Source organism: Ovis canadensis, chromosome 26, assembly GCF_042477335.2.
Source record: "Ovis canadensis isolate MfBH-ARS-UI-01 breed Bighorn chromosome 26, ARS-UI_OviCan_v2, whole genome shotgun sequence".
Classification (NCBI taxonomy): Eukaryota; Metazoa; Chordata; class Mammalia; order Artiodactyla; family Bovidae; genus Ovis; species Ovis canadensis.
Window position 1 is genome coordinate 32004317 of NC_091270.1, and position 20978 is coordinate 32025294.

General features: G+C 45.7%; 1 protein-coding gene and 2 long non-coding RNA genes across 7 annotated transcripts in view; 2 read left to right on the forward strand and 1 right to left on the reverse strand.

Moving 5' to 3' along the window:
* The window catches only part of FAT1 (FAT atypical cadherin 1), a 122906-nt gene extending 111529 nt beyond the window's left edge, over positions 1–11377 (reverse strand). For 3 of the 5 annotated variants that reach the window (XR_011253526.1, XM_069573297.1, XM_069573294.1), the window contains exon 1: positions 10422–11377. The gene's annotated coding sequence lies outside the window, so the exon portion shown is untranslated. Of the gene's footprint in view, positions 1–7597; positions 8065–9510; positions 9667–10421 lie in introns of those variants that run through there. The other 2 variants (XM_069573295.1, XM_069573296.1) reach the window with 2 other exon arrangements.
* Positions 10652–13376, forward strand: LOC138431094 (uncharacterized). Its single transcript, XR_011253527.1, has 2 exons — positions 10652–11090; positions 11184–13376. It is a non-coding gene; the product is annotated as an uncharacterized lncRNA (long non-coding RNA).
* Positions 13377–17080: 3704 nt separating this feature from the next.
* LOC138431095 (uncharacterized) overlaps positions 17081–20978 on the forward strand; it is a 32304-nt gene continuing 28406 nt past the window's right edge. Inside the window, exons 1-3 of the long non-coding RNA XR_011253528.1 lie at positions 17081–17253; positions 18539–18710; positions 19411–19511. This is a non-coding gene — a long non-coding RNA (uncharacterized lncRNA). The remainder of the gene's footprint in view (positions 17254–18538; positions 18711–19410; positions 19512–20978) is intronic.

Below are 20978 nucleotides of genomic sequence, written 5' to 3' on the forward strand. Positions count from 1 at the left end.
CCAGCCAAGACAGCCACGTTCTATTCAGTCACCATATCATCTCAGACTCCTCTGAACTGTAACAGTTTCTCTGATTTGCCTTGTTTTTCATGACCTTGACGGTTTTGAGACGTACTGGTCAGGTATTTTGTAGACTGTCCCTGGACTGGAATTTGCCGGATGTTTTTCGCATGATTAGACTGGGGCTATGCGTTGAGGGGAGGTTGAGCGGGGGGTGAAGTGCCACGTTCATCACATCGCCTCGGTGCTGATGCTGACCTGGTCACCAGGCTGAAGCAGGGCTTGTCTGCTTTCTCTGCAGTGGGAGACTCACTCCTCGCTTTCCCTACTGTACCCTTTGGAAGAAAGTCACTACGCAGTCCACCAGTCAGTGGTAGAGAGTTCTGCTACATAAATCATTTGGAGTTCTTCTGCAAGGGAGATCTGCTATCCTCTCCTAATTATGTCTTTATCATTTCTTCTGATCAGTGTGGCTTCATGGATAAAGGGTGATTTGTAGGATTTTGAATGCTATTAACACTACAAATAAAATGAAAACAGGGGAGTGACATGCTGGAATCTGAAGTGAAAGGTTATAACTAACTTAGACAGCATATTAAAAAGCAGAGACATGACCTTGCCAACAAAGGTCTGTCTAGTCAAAGCTATGGTTTTTCCCATAGTTATGTATGGATGTGAGAGTTGGACTATAAAGAAAGCTGAGCACCAAAGAATTGACGCTTTTGAACGGTGGTGTTGGAGAAGACTCTTGAGAGTCCCTTGGACTGCAAGGAGATCCAACCAGTCCATCCTAAAGGAAATCAGTCCTGAATATTCATTAGAAGGACTGATGCTGAACCTGAAACTCCAATATTTTGGCCACCTGATGTGAAGAACTGACTCATTGGAAAAGACTCTGATGCTGGGAAAGATTGAAGGCAGGAGGAGAAGGGGATGACAGAGGATGAGATGGTTGGATGGCATCACCAACTCAATGGACATGAGTGAGTAAACTCCAGGAGTTGCTGATGGACAGGGAGGCCTGGTATGCTGCAGTCCATGGGGTTACAAAGAGTCAGACATGACTGAGTAACCGAACTGAACTCAAAGTGAAAGGACTGCTCAGGTATGAGGGTGGACAAAAGAAGTGAGGGTGGCCGGGGTAAAAGCTGGAGGGAGACCAGTTAGGAGACACTGTACAGGTTAGAGACCCTGGTGGCTCTGCTCCAAATGTGTTCATGGAGGGGGGAGGAGGGCGACATTCTGGATCCATTTCAGGACCCGCTGATGAACTGGAGGGTAGGGGTGGGAGGAGAGAAAGGGGGAGACATCCAAGAAGATCCTGGAGACTATGTGCTGAGCTGGAAAGGGGCTTCAGGTTCTGAGAGAGGGAAGCCTGAGCTGAGGGAGGAGCAGATTTTAGGGAGCACAATCGGGGGTTCAGCTTTGGACACATTAGGACAGAAATGCCAACTGTAATCCAAGTAATTGATTTCCAGTCGGCAGTTAGACATGCAGGAGAGGCCCGCCCACCCCTGGGGACAGAAACCTGACAATGGTCAGAATGTGGAAGATGCTATTAATATATTTAAAAGCAGAAAACTAAATGAGCTCACCCGCGAAGAGGACACCGACAGACAAGAAAGGAAAACCAAGGACAGAGAGCCCCGCTATCCTCCAAGGCGGAGGAGACAGAAGACAAGAGGAACCAGCCACTGGGGCAGAAGCAGCAAACAGTGGCGTGACTATGACATCGGTAAGTAAACGGATCTCCCTGAACATCTGAATCCTAACATGAGGACTTGGAGATGACCCATCTATCCTGGCTGGTGCCCTGCTGATCCCTACACCACGGGCGCCCTGGACACCCCCATGGCACAAGGAGAAGGCTCAAGATGTCAAACCACTGCAGCTGTGCTTCCCCACAGCATCTCCGTGACCAGCGGCCCCTGCAGCCTCCGCCGCCTCCCACGTTTCCCTCCCAGCTGGATTCCCATCACCTCTCGCCCTTCACAACTCACCCACCGCAGTTCTCAGGGAACACACCACAGCTGGAATCAACTTTTTTGGCCATGTTCATAACACAGACCTCTTAAAATCCTGAATTCACTCTGTAAACTTGGCCAATAGAATGCCACTGTAATCATAATAAACTATTAAATGAAAGGCTTTTCATCAGAAAAAAAAAAAATCCGCTTTCTAAGAGACAGTGTTATGTTGTTGTTGCTTAGTCACTAAATTGTGTCTGACTCTTTGAAACCCCATGGATTGTAGCCTGCCAGGCTCCTCTGTCCATGGGATTTTCCAGGCAAGAATACTGGAGTGGAGGATCCAGTATTATTCCACTTTGGAAGCATTCTTCTCCAGGGGATCTTCCTGACTTAGAAAGAATGGAACTCGTGTCTCCTGCATTGGCAGGCAGATTCTCTATCACTGAGACATCAGGGAAGCCCAGGAGATACTGTTAACCTTATAGTAATTTAACCAAGAACTGTGAACTCAGGTTTCACCTTAAAATGCCATGATCGAAGAAACTGTGGTTACTACTCTACGTAAAACAAACAGCAAAGCTGGAAAGCGCGTGCGTGCGCGCGCACACATACACACACACACACACACACACACACAAAATCTTAGAAAGATACCAATACCATTTCATCTAAAAAGTACATTATTACCTAGCGCTCATGCTTATGAAAATTAAACTCCAAAAACCATTTTAGCCAAAGGCTACACTTTTTATATTTAGAAGGTGATCACACTATTTGAACACACAGTAATCCAGGATTTCTTCTGTGCATTTTCCAAAGTGAAAACAAAGAATGTTTTATCTAGTTCAGCCTTTAGGAAAAAGGGCCTCAAGTCAAAAGCTTAAGAATCTTTAGCACAGATTTCTGAAAATCCATAAATAATAAAGATCATTTTTCTGGTAGAAGTCAGGTATTATCACATCCATGTTTCTTCATCAGCAAGACTTCCATGTAAAGTGTTTCCGTCAACTCCTGTGACCACACAGGCTTCACACAACAGAACACAGCCCTATGCTGAGAATATACTGCCTAAGTTTTAGATCAAGTATCCCGATCAAGTATTTAGATCTGAATCTTCTGAATGAAGATCTTCTGAATGAAGATTCAGAAGTGCTAGGTGGGACTCGACAGGATGCAATTCATACATTCTATTAAATGTTGCATATTTATTATTCAAAGTCACAACTCTTATGCATACTATTAGCCATTTCAGCGCTCTATCTAAGAGGGAAGCAGGATCAGACTCTCCATCCCACATAAGATAATAAAGTTACACAGAAATATTCAAGAATTTCATGTTTTCCCTCATCATACTCCTATCTTCTATCCACCTCAGTGAGAACGTCACTAAAACTCAACTTCTTACTGAAATTTAGAGCTTTCTGTTCGATTTGAATAGGGTCACATTTTAAAAGCATCTTCTAGAGATGTCTAAATAGTGAGGAAGATAACTGTTTTCAAAGAGAACTGTCATGAAGTTGTCAAAAGACAATAAGGAATGTAAACAACTCTAGCTTTTTAAAGATATTGTATATTAAATAAATGTTTAATGATCTCTAAAATCACTTGACAGGAGCCAATAAAGAGTACTGTCTGTCTTACAAAGCCTGCTTGTTACTCAGCTATAACCAATTCATTTGTCAGCTTCCAGATGACATTCACAACAGGAAAAAACCCTGCATTTTTCTAATACATTATAATAGCCACAGACAGTAATTTTAAAAGCTTTCATTCTCAACACTGAAAAATGAATGGGCAAGTCTTGTTTATTTCTGGGTGCATACTAAATCCTTTTAAGCCATCTTTATACTTTTTTTCAGTAAAAATGGGGCAGGGGTGGCACTACCAACCCAGAACTGGTATGCTTTGGTCTTTTTCTCTCGCCATTCATCAAACCACAAATCAAGTTCACAGCTAAGACTTCTACAGCTTGCTTTGCATCTGTGTCCTCTCTCTGAACCATTCCCTCCTGGATTCCCTCTTCCTGCAGACCTCACCCTAGCCTAATACCCACCCAATCCCAGATCCCTAGCTCACTGAGGTGCTATGACGGACTACACTGACCCGGCCGGATCTCTCTTATCACGCTGGAGATCACTATTCATTTGGCCTTCTCCCCTGCTGGACTGTAAGCTTCTTGAGAGCAGGACACCTGATTGCTCACCACTGTTTACTGTATCTGGCTCAGTGTTTGGCAGAGGAGATCCACAGTTGTTCAGGTTCATCAGTGGACAGATGGAGGAGGATCGGGCATGGAAAACAGAAGGCAGGACCGAAGGAAGGCTGCTGGCAGGGGGATAAGGAGGAATAACATGGGAAATTAACTCTTCCATCACTGTAAACCTAACAGATAACCCAGGCACAACCACTAGGCCAGTAACAGTACTACAGACAGGTGCCCTGAAGAAGACTCTAATTTCCAGCAGCTCAGAAAGGGGTCACCATCTACCTCAAAATGCTTCCAAAGTGGCTATGGGCAACGCCAGATCAGTGAGATTATTATGAAGTATTATGCTTGAACATTATATGAAGATAAGAATTAAATAATTACTGATTTTCCTAAGTGGTCTGTAGAAGACATTTAATTATAGACTTATTTCCACATATATAATAAACCTTTCGAGGTAAGCCAGAATTTGGGCAATATAATTAAATCTCAGACTTAAAGATGATTTTTAAAACTTATATGCTGTGAAATAGATTCCTCATTTAATTCAATAGATTTTTCAAATAAAAAGTTGCTTTCAGACATGAGAAGAGGAAGAAACAGCAACTTACTGATGTTAGTTAAATGAATCATCTGCATCGCTCACTTCAAACACTCCTTACCAGCGCCTAAGGACAAACTAACACTTGCAAATTGAACAATTAGTTGAGACAAAAAGACATACCTTGGCTTCGTCAACTATATAATTTGGTCAAAAGAAAGCTTACCTATTACAGTTTCCTACTCATAACGATTAAATAGACACCCAGCCTTCCAGCTTCCTGCTATTAAATCAGGTCCTTTAGGCCACAAATTACGTCACGGAGACATTTAATGCAACAATAATGCACTAATTTGATTCAGTTTACTGATTCCATGTAAAATCAGCCAAACTTCAGTAGAAAAACACGGATAAGAGAGTTAAAAAAAAGTCTGTAGCATCTCTTTCACTTCTAGCATTCAAACAAATGACTACTTCAGAGATGACTTCGGAGCTAAGTCCAAACACATACACTAGCAAGGCACGGGACCGGGGCAAGGAAAACAGTATTACTTTGCACATCATTTTTAGAGTCCTCTTTTGGCACTTGTCCATTACACGGATTTAAATGGCCTATTAACATGGTGGGAACCCACTAGGAGTACTTGTGTGTGTGTGTTTGTGTGTTTGTGTGTGTGTGTGCACACGCACGCTCAGTCACTAAGTCATGTCCGACTCTTGGCAACCCCATGGACTGCAGCCAGCCAAGTTCCTCTGTCCATGGAATCTCCCAGGAAAGAATACTGGAGTGGGTTGCCATGTCCTCCTCTGGGGTATCTCCCACACCCAGGGATCAAACTGGCAGTCTCCTGTCTTGGCAGGCGGATTCTTTACCACTGAGCTACCAGAAGTACTTTTAGTGACTAATTAAGACACAAATAAACACATATACAGGAGGCCTGAAATATTTTATTAAGTCCTCTAATAATCTTACTTCCTTTCAGAATGCCAAAGAATTTGGCTCATTTAAGGTATTCATTTTTCAAGAAACGGGTACACAATCACACACTTTACTCAGATCAAACCTTATAATGAATGTGTTAAACACCATGTTTGACATAACTCTAAGTTATATTCCTTGCTGTTTTTAAAAATTATGGAATGTTTTAAGAGCTTTTCATTCATCTTAAAGCTTAAATAAATGGCAAAGAAAAGTGTCAGTCACTCTTGTGATCCCACGAACTGTATAGCCCACCAGGCTCCTCTGTCCATGGGATTCTCCAGCAGTAATACCGGAGTGGGCAGCCATTCCCTTTTCCAGGGGCTCTTCCCAGCCTAGGATGGAACACGGGTATCCTGCATTGCAGGCAGATTCTTCACTGAGCCACCAGGGCAGCCCCATAGAAAAGAAAGGGAGATGGTAATTCCACTTGTGGAACCAGACCTGTCAGAAAACACTGAAGGCAACGCCAAACATCAGAATTAACCTAAACAGCTGGAGAAACACCTATGTACTTGGATTTTATGAGTAACTGCGGTGCTGGATATGTTGGAGAAGCACAGCTAAGAGTAAACTGAAAAAACAGCACCATCATCCAGTTTTAACACGTGCAGCTATCTTCTTAAAACTGTTGAAACCTAACTCTGAACATATGAAGCCTTAAGAATTGGCTTTTGTGAAAAATATGTAAATAATTGAAGATCACTGGCGTTTTAGATCTTTTCCAATTTTCCTAATCACTGTAAATATCCAAGCTTAAAAAAAAAAAACCCTCCTCTACTAGGCCCTTAACAAAAGCTATTTAATGAAACCACAGTTCAGACACATGCGAAAAAAACCCTCTAACTGCATAGAAAATATTTATTAGTTTACTTTCCTAATGCATACAATTGCGTCCTTGTCTTCAAAGCTCCGCAGTTCACATCCGTGGGAACAAAAATATCTTCAGAGAGTAGAGAAAGTTAGCTTCCTAGAGGAAAGCAGTGAGAGGAAGAAAACGCACGAAAGAACCAGAATCTCTTCCTTAAAAAAAAAAAAAGACCTTAAAGTTTCACTTCCAAAAAAGCTAGAAACACCCTGACAGCACAATTCCAAGTGTTTAGTCCGGAGATTCTCAACCGCACCTATTCTAACTACCTTCAACCAGCTACCACTCAAACCTCAAGGCAGCACTCCCCCTCACCCCGCCAGGACACGAAACATCCAAGGAAACCGGGGACTCCATTTCAAAAACCCCATCCCTCAGCAGCTGGCCTCTCCTCCCATCACACCTACGCGGTGAAATCTCTCGCAAATCGGAAGCAGCAGCCGCGGAGTGAGATCGGCTAGGTCCTCAGCAGACACGCGTGCTACCAGAGAGAAGAGAGCGCGGAGCGCGCGCGTGAAGTTTCCGAGCTGCGGCGCGCAGGTTCTCGGCTCCGCGGGCGCCCGGAGCCCCGCGCTGCAGGCGCCGCTCAGATTTCCAGCAATGGCTCCTGGGGCTAGAGCCGGAGCGGCGCGGGGCGGCCACCCGCTCGCCCGATCCAAGCGCTTGGATCTTGATTACCCAGGCAGGTCACGTCGCGAATTACCCGCTCTCGCCTCTCCGCCTCCCCCGCGCCACCCGCTCGAACCCCCGGGGCCTGCCCTGAACTTTCCCAACGAGCAGGCGCCTGGGCACCTACCACCCATCCGGGGGGTCTCTTTCTCTCCATTCCGTTCCCAGGCGCCGGCGGGGCACGATCCTGGGCTGGACACTCCCGGGCAGGAGTCCCCCAGACCCACCCCCGCCGAGCCGGGTGGAAGCCCTCCAACCCCGCAGCAGCAAGGTGCCCGACCGATCGGCCGGCGATGGCACCGCGAGCGCCGCCGCGCCCCCCGTCCACAGTCCCCGGGTCCCTTCTGGCCTCCTTCCAACTTACAGCAAAGTTGGCCCCAAGTGGCCGCCACAGAGTTCTCGGGGGCGCGCGCCTCGCCGCCTCAGCGCGCCCCCGGGCGGGGTCCGGGTCTGCCGGGCGCCTGGCTGGGGCCGCCGCGCCGCATCGTGTCCCCGCGAGCAGCTCGCCCGCGCTCTCCGTGTGCCCCTGTTCCAAGGCAGCGCCCGGCGGCCCGCGCGCGCGCCCCGCTCTCCCAGGCCACCCGGCGCAGACCCCCGCGCGGCTCACGCACCCGGCGCGGGGGATATCCCTCCGCTCCCGGCCACGCCCGCTCGCGCCGGCGCTCGTTTCTCCCGCGCGGAAACTCTCGACCCTACTTTCTCCCGGGCGGCCGGACATCCCCAAGCCCCCCCCCCCCCCGGGGTCCCGGGGCCGCGAAGCCTGGCCAAGGGGTCAGGGAGCTCCCGGCCGCTACAGTGACCGATTTCTTGCCAGGAGATCAGTGAATGCCCAGGAAGATCTAGCGACACCGCGAGGAGAAAACAAATCGCTCTAGCGCCGAGGTTAGTTATGGCCAGCACAGATTTGTGCAAGGAATTAATATGGAATGTTCCCTGCTAGGAGAGGGGAAACATTAGCTTAGCTCCAAAAAAAAAAAAGTCAGCTATGGGTTTAAAGAAAAAGCTTCCCACGCCGCCTCTCTTCCCCCCGGCCCCCCTTTAGATTTCCGAGTACCTTGAGGGAATTCCTAAATCTGCATTTGAATGCTGTGGTTGCAGGTCTGCCCCAGCTCGGCGGAATCAAGTCTTAAAAAAGGTCTGAAAAGGAATGCAGTTTGATGGGAATCTACTTCCTTCTTCAATCTACACTGAAACCCCGGGAAAGTGAAAACGCTTCCTCCGCGACCTCTGTGCAGAGGTTAGACCGCGGAACCTCCCAGGCCCGGGTTACGAACCCCAAGGCCGGCCTCCCCCGGCGCACGCCCCCGGATCCCCAGGGCTGCGGGGACAAAAGGCAGCTTGTGCCGCCTCGTGCTCTTTCCCACCCGGAGAGTACACCCCGCAAAGCGTGAACGCAGTATATCGTGAAACTCCAGGTTCTTTAGGGAAAAGGGAAAACCTCGGGGAACCCCACCCCCCACCTCCGCGAGCTCGAGCGCGCAGTCGGGGTATCCCGGGGCTGTGAGCCCATCCTCGGCGCGGGCAAAGCTCCAGGCGCCGGCTCAGCGCAGCCCGGAATGCTCCCGGGCGTAGAGAAACAGCCTGGGGAAGAGGGCGGACGTGACCTCGGAAAGTTTGTGGAGCTAGAATACGTTAACACTGTGAGGACAAAGAGAGATGATTTCCCCAGAACCGGTGGAGGGGGCTGCTGGAGGAACTACCAGGCCGATGGGGGCGAGGGAGTCTAGGGTTAAAGAGGGAACTGCATTAGTTCAAAGTTAATGCAGCCTACTCTTACGCCATCTCAAAGACGGTGATTAGGGAAAAAAATTGTCTACCAGGTCGTGGCTGGGAAGGAGAAATCACGCCTGCAGAATGAGTGTGCTGATTCGCGGCACTAAGAGTATGTAGTGTATTCCCGGCGTATTATTTAGAATACACACAAATTCACACATCCAGCAACACCATCATCCAAACATTTGGCTACGGCCATAACTGCGCAAAGCGCTCCCGGGGTTACAGGTCAGTTTCATACATCAAACACCTAGGAAGTAGGTGACCTGATGATCTCTAAGCTCAATTCGTTGGTGCCCCGGTCCGAATTCTAACTCTAAACGAAACAGCCACACGCGTACGCCAACAGTTTGTAGGGGCAGTATGTGGGGTTGGGGGATAGGAGGGGGTGAGTAAAAAGGCTTAAAAGACACCATCCCATAACATACAATCGCAAGATTTTGAAATGGCGCAAAAGAATTCCTGGAGAAAAATTACTATTCATTAATAAATAATAACGCTTACTTGAACTAAAACATCTGTTGGGGAATCCCGATTTGCCGGCCAGGTCCACTGAGAAACCTAATTGCCTGGAAGAAGTCGCACTTCGTCGCCAGAGGAACAGCCAAGAGCCAGAGACGTAGATTTCAGAGTCCGGTGCTGCCACGTTTTTAACTGATCCTTTAACCCCAAAGGAACGAAAAAGAGGTGCCTTTTAGCTACCCTCTAATTACCTTCACATGAACGAGAGATGGAGTTCAAGCTCCACGTTTGTCCTCTCAATAGTCAATCCTCCCTAACCCAGTACCCATAGGTTCTGGGACATTAGGGGGTGGGGGGTGGGTTCCCAAAAATTTAAAAAAAGAAAAACAAAAACCATTTCTGCCAGCACCGCTTCTGTATCCAGTTCACCCAAGCTGGTATTTGTAAATTAAGACACAGAATGGGCCATAGTGGGTGGTAAGTGAAGGCTAGGGTGACGGCCAGGGATCTCACGCCCACGTTCCATGAGCACCCGGCAGGTCCAAGTTCGCGGTCCGCGCGGAACCCCGCAGGGAGCGCGCGCTTCGCCGGGTGTCCGAACTAGAGGGCGCTGCGCCACTGCGGATCACGCGGCACCGAGGCGCCCTCCCCGGGCACCATTTCTATAATAAGTTACATTCGAAATAATGCACAAACGGCGTAGCTTTTCAAGTTCTTTTGAACAGTGCTCTGCAAGTATTTCACGAATTCCAAAACCTCTGCACACTGATCTTTGATTCCCGAGCTAAGCACAGCCTTTGGGGGTGGTGGGGGGGGGTGGTAGGGTGCTGTTCCCGAAGCGGAAAGCCGGTAGGATGCACGCGCTTCCCCGTACTAGTCAAGCACCCTCACATTATTTCATTTCTGTTTAAACTTAAAAGGACAGAGAGGCTTGCACGAAAGAAGGAACTCACCCGTTCCGGCCGAGTCCTCGGGGCCCTGCTTTAAAGTGCCGACAGCTCCGTAATCCCCAGGCTATCTGGATGTTTGTTAGAAGCCGTGTCTGAAGTAACAACTTTGCTTCTTCCCTGCGATCTTCACCATGTCCCCAGCGAGGGTGCGATCCGCCCGCGCCGCCCAGGTGGCCGCATTTCCGGAGGCTTACCGTCCTGGGGGAAAAAACTTGAGCAGCGAAAAATGAGGCGAGTGCGCGAGGGCTGGGGAGAAACCAAGTTTGTTAGGACTTGTCCGGGCAGCCGAGCCGCGGAGTTTGGGAGTTGCGGCCGGGAACTGCGGCGGATTGCTGCCTCTCTCGGCGCTCCTCCCTCCCTCCCGGAGGCCGCGGGGGAGGGGAGGTGACGTCAGCGCCCCGCCTCGCCCCCCGCCCCGCGCCCCGGACCCCGGTGCTCCTGCGGGGTCCGCCTCCCGGACAGTAGCGGCTGTGAGCGGACAGGCTGGGCCTGCCTCCCTGCCGCAGCGGTGTCTTGCGGTCCCGACGGCGGAGCGTCCGCCCTTCTCCACCGCGCCGCGTCTCCCCCGGCGCCGCCGAGCCCCGGCACCTGAGCGGCCCCGCGGCGCGCACCTCTCCCGCGGGCTTCCTCGCCGGCCTCCTCCGCCCGCGTTTCCCACGCCTCGAACTGCAGGTGATGCTCTTCCCCTTCTGCCGCTGAGATTTCGTCGCGACGTGTCGCCTACCCGGTTTTTTCCCTCTCTCTTTTTTTTTTTTTTTTTTGCAGGGCGGAAGCCCGAACAGCCTCTGCAGACTGGCCTGGACGGCTTGTACTTTTCTTGCAGCCTTCCAACTTCAGGATGTGATCTGTTTTAAATACTTCTCTGGCTGTAGCGCTGTTTGTGGTCTGTGCGTTGAAAATCACGGAGCCATATTTTAACGTGTAGATCCTTTCCAAAGGCTCCTCCGTTTTTAAACCGTACTCTGAAGCATCCGAGGATCCGAGGGGTGCTGGGGGCGGGGGGGAGGTGGGGGGGCGGGAAGATGGGGGAGGAGCCAATTTCTGTTTCTTACAAGTCGTCCATCCATCATGATAGGGGCTAATACATGAATGAATCAATCGTCTACTCATAATATAGAATCAGATAAAGGCACACGCTGTTGAAGCTGAATTTGTAAGTGAAATACGTCTTTCTATGGAAGCATTCAGACTCCTTTTTATGGAAACAGCCACTCCAGGAAAATATCTGCTATGGAATATATATATTTTTAATGCCGCTGAAGTACCAAAATAAAGATCTCTCCTCAACAGCATGAAATTTCTAGGGAGCCATTTCTGTGAGTTTACACTGTCCCCAGAAGGTTGGCATTAAAATTCAAAGACCCCTGGAAAAGGGCTGGCGGCTGGGAACGGGTTCTGTTAATACCTTTGCAGCCATTGGTGTATATCTAGTGGTCAATTTAGCTTGTGTTATCTTTGAAAGGCAAAGAGCAAAACCCCTAGGACACAGGAAGCAAGGCAAAGACTTATTAAACAGTTAAGAGGAAAGACGATTAAATGTTGGCGCGTTGGGTGAACTTAGCCTTAAGGAAGTCATATAACTTCTCTACATTCAGTTCCCTCGTCTTGATAAGGGCATGATATCTGTTTCACATTGTAAAACTGCATTCTTGTGTTTTTCCATTTAAAAATGTTTATTGAACGTCATTAATTTGCCAGGGAAGCAGCATTCAAGCAGGCAACCCTTTTCCTCGGCATCATATAAAGTGTCTAGTAAGCACATAGTAGGAGTTTCCCTGGTAGCCCAGCTGGTAAAGAATCCTCTCAAAATGCAGGAGACCTGGGTTCTATCCCTGGGTTGGGAAGATCCCCAGAAGGAGGGCATGGCAACCCACTGCAGTATTCTTGCCTGGAGAATTCCATGGACAGAGGAGCCTGAAGGGTTTCAGTCCATGGGGTCGCAAAGACTCAGACTTGACTGAGCGACTAAGCACAAGCACTTAGGAGTTCATCAATAGTCGTTTTCTTTCCCTCCGTGGTTCTTTGCAATGACTCGGATTTCTCCTCTATACAATTAGGATGAGTTAAAAGGAGGTTTTAAATGATTTTAAATGATTTCAATATGGGAGGGAAAGAAGGGCACCATGAGTCTGCAGACCCAGGGGCACCCAGAAGGTGCCAGATTTCTGGGGAGGGAGGAGGAAATCAAAAGGACAATTGACTTGAAAGACCAGCCCATCAGTGCAGAGGACAGACCTCTCCTGCTTCACGGTTTCATCTACCCAGGCTCGCTCTTTTTATGTCAGTAGTTGGCAGTAGAAATTGACCGCATATTATAAGTATTTTATGAGTAATATACATACATTTGCCCCAGATGCTGCTGTGCAAGGCAACTTGGTTTGCTCTGCTCACCTTGGAGTTATCATAGATAAAGAAACATTTTCCAATAGAAAAAAAAAAGGAATTTATATTTAAAATCGATGGCATTAATTGAAATAGATACTTTTGAAAACAAACAAAGTGAGGAGAGCAGAAACTTTTTTAAAAACTACACTGGGCTTCCCTACCGGTCCAGTGGTTAAGACTCGGTGCTTCCACTGCAGTGGGCATGGGGTCCATTCCTGGTCAGGGAACTAAGATCCACAGGCGGAGCAGTGCAACCCAAAAACAAATAAAAATAAAGACCACCTCTGGACTTATACAGTCCAATACCACTAGCCACAAGTGGCTGAGTAAATTAAAGTCCAATTCCTTGGTGTCACTAGCCACACTTCAGTTACTCAATATCCACTTGTGGCTAATGGCAGCTGTATTATTTAGGACCAATGAAAGAACATTTTTTTTTATCATGACAGGGTTTTGTTGGACAATGTTGTTACAGACTTTGCTATTGTTTTTGGAAGGCTACATCAAGCATTATAATTTTGATACTTTCAACCCTGAGTCACTTCCAAAGCCTTAAAAAAAAAAAAAAGAAAACCAACTATCACAGAAAGATTCACTCATGCCCCAGATTTTATCACGTTACCAACAGTATGCTAAGTGAAATCATAAAGGATTGAAACTTTAAGGACTTAGGAGTGTTTGGTGATTAAGAAATATTAACGTGGCTTAAATGGCCTTTTCATTGTCTCCAACTATTGCTGAGTAGGAAAACTAGGGGGAGTCACTCAGTTTAAAGTAGGAAAGAATTCTAAGACATTTTAAAAATAGTCCTAGGGTGACATGATTGTAGGAAGGCTGACTGATTTCTGTCATCCCACCCTCTCTGCTCCTTTTCACTGCTTTCTCATCTACACCCTCTTCCCCGCTACACTTCCTGAAGGTGAGGCATATTTTATCCTTTGCGTTCAAATACAGCTCTCCCTCAGGAGAGAGACAAGGCAGACCCATTGCACTCTCCAAGGGACCCGTTGGAACAGACAACTAGTCCAACAGATAAGAATCAGTAGTAGTTAACTAGGGGTATGTCTATGTTCATTTTTTGGTCCCTTCCAAGTCCATTATAACAAGGGCTTCCTTAAAGCTAAACCTTAGTCGTAAAATTGTATTCTAGTGGTGAAATTCCAGATGCCAGCGCTAATATTCCAGGTGCTGGGGGATATTGGGAGTGTTACACTAGATGGCTAACTACTAAAAACAAACAAAAACATTTACCTTCATGTCAGGCATAAATAGTATAATAGAAAAGGCTTGTTTGGACCATCTGTCCCTACAGATATGAGATCAACCTCCCCATGTGGTTTGGGAACAGATTCTGCTGGATATGTACCATCCAAAGCTTGTAACGCTTTCTCAGCTCAGTGACTGAAAGATTCCAAGTCTACCTTTTTGAACAGTAAGCAATGAATCATGCAGAAACTGTTGAAATACTTTCTCAATAGAGGCAGTAAAAAGAACATTAGATCCAAGGTCAATAAATCTGGTTTGAGTCTTGTCTTTGCCACATGAAATCTAATGTACTTTTCATTACTGAATTTTGGGAGTCTTACTTTCCTTCATAAACATACATTTCTAAAGTGATCTTAAAAAAAAGAAAAAAAACCCGCCTCACCTGTTGTGAGAGACACAGTAAAGAATGAAGATGACAACTACAATATCATTATTTTCAAATTTACCCACTCTTTCTCCCGCTACCACTCCCTCTCTGCTACGAGGCTTTATAGAACCAATAGTAATAAGTAGGGCTTCCCTTGTAGCTCAGTCAGTAAAGAATCTGCCTGCAGTGCAGGAGACCCGGGTTCGATCCCTGGGTTGGGAAGATCCCCTGGAGAAGGAAATGGCAACCCACTCCAGCATCCTTGCCTGGAAAATCTCATGAACAGAGGAACCTGGTGGACTGCAGTCCATGGGGTGGCAAAGAGTCAGGCACGACTGAGCGACTAACACACACAGTAATAAGTAACATTGACTTAATGCCAACTATAGCCTGAACTCTGTTCCAGCTTGTATATATGTATCATTTCATGTAGTTCTTACAAAATTCTGTAGGATATTAGCAATTAATAACCTACCTCCTCTTTCCAGTGAGGTTGAGGTAGATTGGATAACTCATGCTGGGTCATGTTTTGGACTGAAACTCAAGGCTGACTGTCTTCATAGCTAACACACTTATCAACATAACACCCCCAGCTCTTTACACCCTGCTTCTTGTTTGTACGCTTTATGAACCAAGGACTTTGTCAGCAATGTTGTTTAAGAAGCAACCTGAGAGGAGAACAAAAAACTCACATGATGATTGAAGAAAGATGTTCCTTTGTACCAACTGTACCAAATATGGACAAAAAATTGTTTAAAAGTCTGTCCTTTAACCACCGAACGAGCGTACCACTGATTTCGTCTCATAATAGATGTGTGATACATCCAAAATTTGTTTGGCTTACCTATTTCCCTAGGTAGATATGCCAATTCTGGATCACATTTCTTTGCAATTTGAAATCATTGTCAGACTTTAACTTGTTTGGTCTGAGCAGCAAAAATATATATACTAATGATTCTCACTAAACTCTGACAAGGATTATCTCATAGGATCTTCATGATCAGCATTTCAATTTATATTCTGCCTTTTGTTTTCCTGGTCTGGAACCACTAGGGTTTCTGTCTCCAATTCTCCTTTCCATTTTTAATTTATGCTTTTCCATATCTATACTTTTTTTTTTTTTTTTACTACCAAGATCCTTTTTCTGGTAATATATTTTGGTGATAAAAACTAACCTGATATAGAGTCTAAGAGGTTCCCATTTGGGAAACAAGAATTGTGATGGTTCACCAACATCTTCTCTAACAGATGATCTATTTAAGCCCATTGTGGTGGTTCTGTACTCTTTGTCATGAGCAACTGTAGCCAATGAGATATCCGAAAGCATCCAGGATGTTTACTGGAGGCCACTGGGGAAAAAAAATTCCTGCCTCCTAAGAGGGAGCTTCAAGACACGTCATGTATCCTATGGATGTTGTCCGATCAGGATGCCATGCCTGGGACTGCTACTGTCGTATTCCTTGCTGAGGATGAAGCCTAAACTATCTCCAAAGGCCATCCCAACTCAACACCTCTTTGTGGGAGAGAGCATACATTTTCATCTTACTTAAGCTGGATCGTGTCAGGATTTGGCTTTTACCTGACGTCATCTCCTGCAACTAGCCTTTAAATGCACTAGGCCTTATTTGAAAGAAAAGATAAATGGATGGACCTCCTTAACTCATTGGTCAGTAGGAGTTGCTGCTGCTGCTGCTGCTAATCACTTCAGTCGTGTCCGACTCTGTGCGACCCCATAGACGGCAGCCCACCAGGCTCGCCCATCCCTGGGATTCTCCAGGCAAGAACACTGGAGTGGGTTGCCATTTCCTTCTCCAATGCATGAAAGTGAAAAGTAAAAGTGAAGTCGCTCAGTCGTGTCCGACTCTTAGCGACCCCATGGACTGCAGCTCACCAGGCTCCTCCGTCCATGGGACTTTCCAGGCAAGAGTACTGGAGTGGGGTGCCATTGCCTTCTCCCAGTAGGAATTGAGACTGTCTCTAATGACAAATGGAAGGACACTTGGAGTCCTTAATGATGAAAAAAGTTTTTAGAAGCAGCATGATTCAGTCTTGCAAACTGCCCATTTTTATACAATAATAAAGACAAAAATATTGAAAGTTAATTTGTTCAACTAAAAGATTTTTCTTTATTCCTACTGTTCTTTCCTCTCAAGTATCCAAAAATATTTCTAACATATTTTCCAATATCTTTGTTATCCAGAAATAATTTCTTAGAATCTACAGTGAATGTTAGCCAAACTTTGATTTCAAATAATTATCAAAGGGTAAAGCAGTCAGCTGGAATACCCACAGCCAGTAAATCCATGACATTTGGAATTTTAATCTACTTGTAGCCCTGACTGCCAATATTGAATGCCAAGCCAAAAAGTGAAATCAGTTGAGATTCACCATAGCCCACTTTTCTACACTTTGCCTTTGATTTGAAATAGAATTATTAAAAATTTTTTAAATTAAGATGTGCTATTGTTGGAGGTAAGGTGCTGTGTAAACTAAGTCAGCTTTGTTTGTTTTGTATATTTAGGAAGGGAGGCAGTTTGCCTCTGGCCCTTTCCTGAGCAATAATTTGTAGAAAGTCTCTTCTGTGTGGTTAGGTGTGGGAGAGGAATCTTCCTCTTACTTCTTTCTCTCCACTTGCTGTCTGCAGAGGCACTGAAAAAAAGTTTTCATGACACTTGTTTGACACTAAGATGGACTTTAATCAGGACCATTATGATGGGTGTGGTGTCAACAGAGATGGCATTTTTGCAACAGGAAAGAGAAATAACTTCAAATGCAGCAAGGAAAACTGGGAATTTTTATTCAAGGAGCAAGGTGGAGGTCAGTGGATGGAAAATTACTAACAGGAGACTGTCAGGGGCAAAGGGGAATTCTGAATAAACCGACCTGACAGGCTTCTTGCTGAAGTCAGGCCAGGGTGACCAGATATTACATGAGGGTTTGGGGGAGTGGTGAAAGAAAGGGTTTCCCAAGTGGCGCTAGTGGTAAAGAAGCCCCCTCCCTATGCAGCAGACATAAGAGATGCTGGTTCAATTCCTGGGTCGGGAAGATCCCCTGGAGGAGGGCATGGCAACCCACTCCAGTGTTCTTGCCTGGAGAATCCCCATGAACAGAGGAGCCTGGTAGGCTACAGTCCACGGGGTTGCAAAGAGTAGAACATGACTGAAGTGACTCAGCATGGAGCTTGGTGAGAGAAAAGGAAATTTGTCAGATAGCAAGGGTGGGGCATGCTGGCTAAACCAACTTCACAGGCCTGTTGCTACAACTGGGCCATGCAGAACCGACAAAGATGGACGTCAAGGTCAAGGTCAAGGGGCTAAGAGGAGCCAATCTAGAGTTTGGTCAGGACAGAGTGCTTGTCAGGAGCAGGCTCCTTCTGTTCTTTCTTCTCTCCTGTTATTGTCTTTTTTTTTTTTTCCTGAGAAAGCAAAGAAGAGGAGCAATTGTTATTAAGACCCCTTAAATCTCAGCTGTAGTGTTTGCAGGTTGATGATATTAGTCTGTGTCATTGGTTTATTAAAAAAAAGAGTCAAATCTTTTAAGGGAGTTGAAGTAACACCTTGATGGGTGAAGCCAGAGTACTGTGAAAGAAAGAAGTAAAAAGTCAGAGGTTGTGTGTGTGCGTGCTCAGTCATGTCCAACTCTGCAACGCCATGGACTGCAGTCCGCCAGGCTCCTCTGTCCATGGGATTCTTCAGGCAAGAATACCTGAGTGGGATGCCATCTCCTACTCCAGGGGAGTTTCCTAACCCAGGAAACTCCTGCATCTCCTGCATTGGCAGGCGGGTTCTTTACCACCTGAGAATTCTTTCAGATGCGTGTTCTTCTCTGATGTTCTCTCAGGTGTATCAGCTGTGTGAGTTTGACACGTTCCTGCGTGTCTTAAAGAGCAACATGGTTGGCTGAATTCTAAGATGGGCTGGATGATTGCCAGCTTCTGACATTCACTCCTGTGTGTGATCTCCTCCGATATCTTGCCAACCAGGGTCTGTGTAACAGTAGGATAAGCCGGAAGTGATGGTGTGTCACCTCGGAGATCAGGTTATAAAAGACAATGATCTCCCTTCCTTCCCTCCCCTGCCCCCTCCATCTCTGTCTTCCAAAGTATTTACTCTGGAGCAAGTCGAACGGCCACAGGAAAAAGGAACTGAAGGCTTCTTCCAACAGCCACCTGGCCCCAGCTTCAGCACGTATCTGATTGCGGCCTCATGAGGGACCCTGAGCCAGATTACCCAGCCAAGCTGCTCCCAGATTACTGACCTCAGAAACTCCACAAGGCAATAAATGTTTGCTTTTTTCAGTTGCTAAGTTTGGGGGGAATGTGTTACTCAACAGTAGATAAAGACACTTTGAATGATGCCTTTCTACCAATCATAGAGTGAGCACTCAGTCAAAGCATGGACCGGAAAGCACTTAGTAAACTTTTAAGTACGACATGAATTTAGATGTGAAATGTGAATAGAGTGGAAGAAAGCGTCTAGAAAAGCACTCTCCAGAGGAACTGTATGTGAAGATGGAAATGTTCTGTCTTTGTTGTCTTGAATGGTGCTATGGAGTGCTGAACAAATGGCTAGTGCAAAATGCGGAGCTGAATGTTTTATTTTAATTCATGGAAATGGAAACAGTCATAGGTGGCTAATGGTACTGTTTTGGCCAGAACAGGTGTGGACAGGTTTCTAAACCCACAAATGACTATTCCAAAACAATCAGAACACAGTACAGGAAAATCCGGGTCAGGTTTTCTTCTCCAAAGATGACTTTTCTGAAGGAGGACTTGTCTTTTTTATGAGATCTGGAGATTATGAATTGACTTCAGTTAAGCAATTATTTCCTTCCTTGTGTAGAAAAAGGGCAATGGTGAAATGAATGCATTTAGTGAGACTGGGTTTTCTGAGATCTCAGGTAGCTTTACTTTTGTGTGTACAAGTGAAATTTATTAGACATGAAATTATGGATTCAATTGACTGTCCCACACAGTTGACTAATTTTCATGATTGATGGAAGAGCCATGCAGTGAACCACCTGTGCCCACAGTTCCCCAGAATGTACAGGGCACTGCTGATTCATCCACCTGGCAGGTGAGTGAGAGTTAATAACCTGGGTGTTTCTTGGCACCAATTTATTCAGTGATGTCATTTGGTAAATATGTAACCCCAAGTTCAAAGTAGCTACTCTAAGTTACTTGCAATGATAGTTAAACCTGGCTAAAGATAGACTTCAGTGTGTATAAAATTGTATCAGTTAAGGTTTGCAGGATGTCATGTAGACTATGCTGTTAGTTGAGTAGGAATGTTGAACTGGATTTTATTATTCTTTCTAAATGATATATGACTGTCACTTAACTATTGGTGCTATCGTTAAGTGCCTATATCACATCAGATTATGTCTTTCATCCTCGAGCTTGTAGTCACTTTATCCTAAGATAACTACTGTGGCTCTAGACATGGATCAAGACAGGATGAGGGGGAACTGGTTATCCATTATTCATGAAAAAAAGTAAAATTGGATCCTCATCTCATATACTGTGAACAAAATTTTTCTCTTGATGAATGAAAGATGTAAAGCTATAAGAACAATGGTCAAGACATTTAGAAGAAGATATAAGAAAATTTATTTGCAGCCATGGAAGAGTTTACTACATAAGACATAAAATGTTCTAACCATAAAAGAAAAGATGGTAAATTCAATTACATAAAAACTAAGAATGTCTGTTTATCAAGACACTATACTAAAAAGTAAAAATGTAAGTCACAGATTGAGAGAATACTTGTTTAGCAAATAGACATAAAATGGATATCTTTAATGTAAAGAAGTTTTACAAATCAATAAGAAAAAGGCTTAATAGGAAAATAGGAAAGATTCAATAGATAATTGGGAGAAAAAAAACATGAACCTGTGTTTTACAAAGTACGAATGGTAATTATTTTTGTCGTGAGTTAAATTGTGCCTCAACTACATGTCCTGATCCTTAAGTGTCCATGTCCTAATTCTTAAAACCTGTGAATTTGACGTTTTTGGAAAAAAAGGTTTTTGCAGAAATAATAATCTCATGATAAGATCATCCTAAATTATTCAGGTGGCTCAGTGGTAAACAATCCACCTGTCAGGAAGATCTTCTGAAGAAGGAAATGACACCCGCTCCAGTATTCTTGCCTGGAAAATGCCATGGACAGAGCAGCCTGGCAGGCTATAGTCCATGGGGTCGCAAAGAGTCAGACGTGACTTAGCGACTCAATAACAAATTATCCGGGTAGGTCCTAAATCCAACCACAAGCATCTTTATGAGAGTCATTCAGGTAAGAGACACATGGAGCGAAAAGGCCATATGAAGGCAAAGAAGGAGATTTGATTGGAGTCATTCAGCCCCAAGCCAAGGAAGGCCTGACACTACCAGAAACGGGGAGATGCAAGAAGGATTCTTCCTGAGAGCTTTCAGACGGAGCGCAGCTCTGCCTGTGCTTTGATGTTGGTCTTCTGGCTCCCAGAACTGGGAGGGAAAACATTTCTGTTGCCTCAAGTCACCCAGTGTATGGAATTTTGTTACA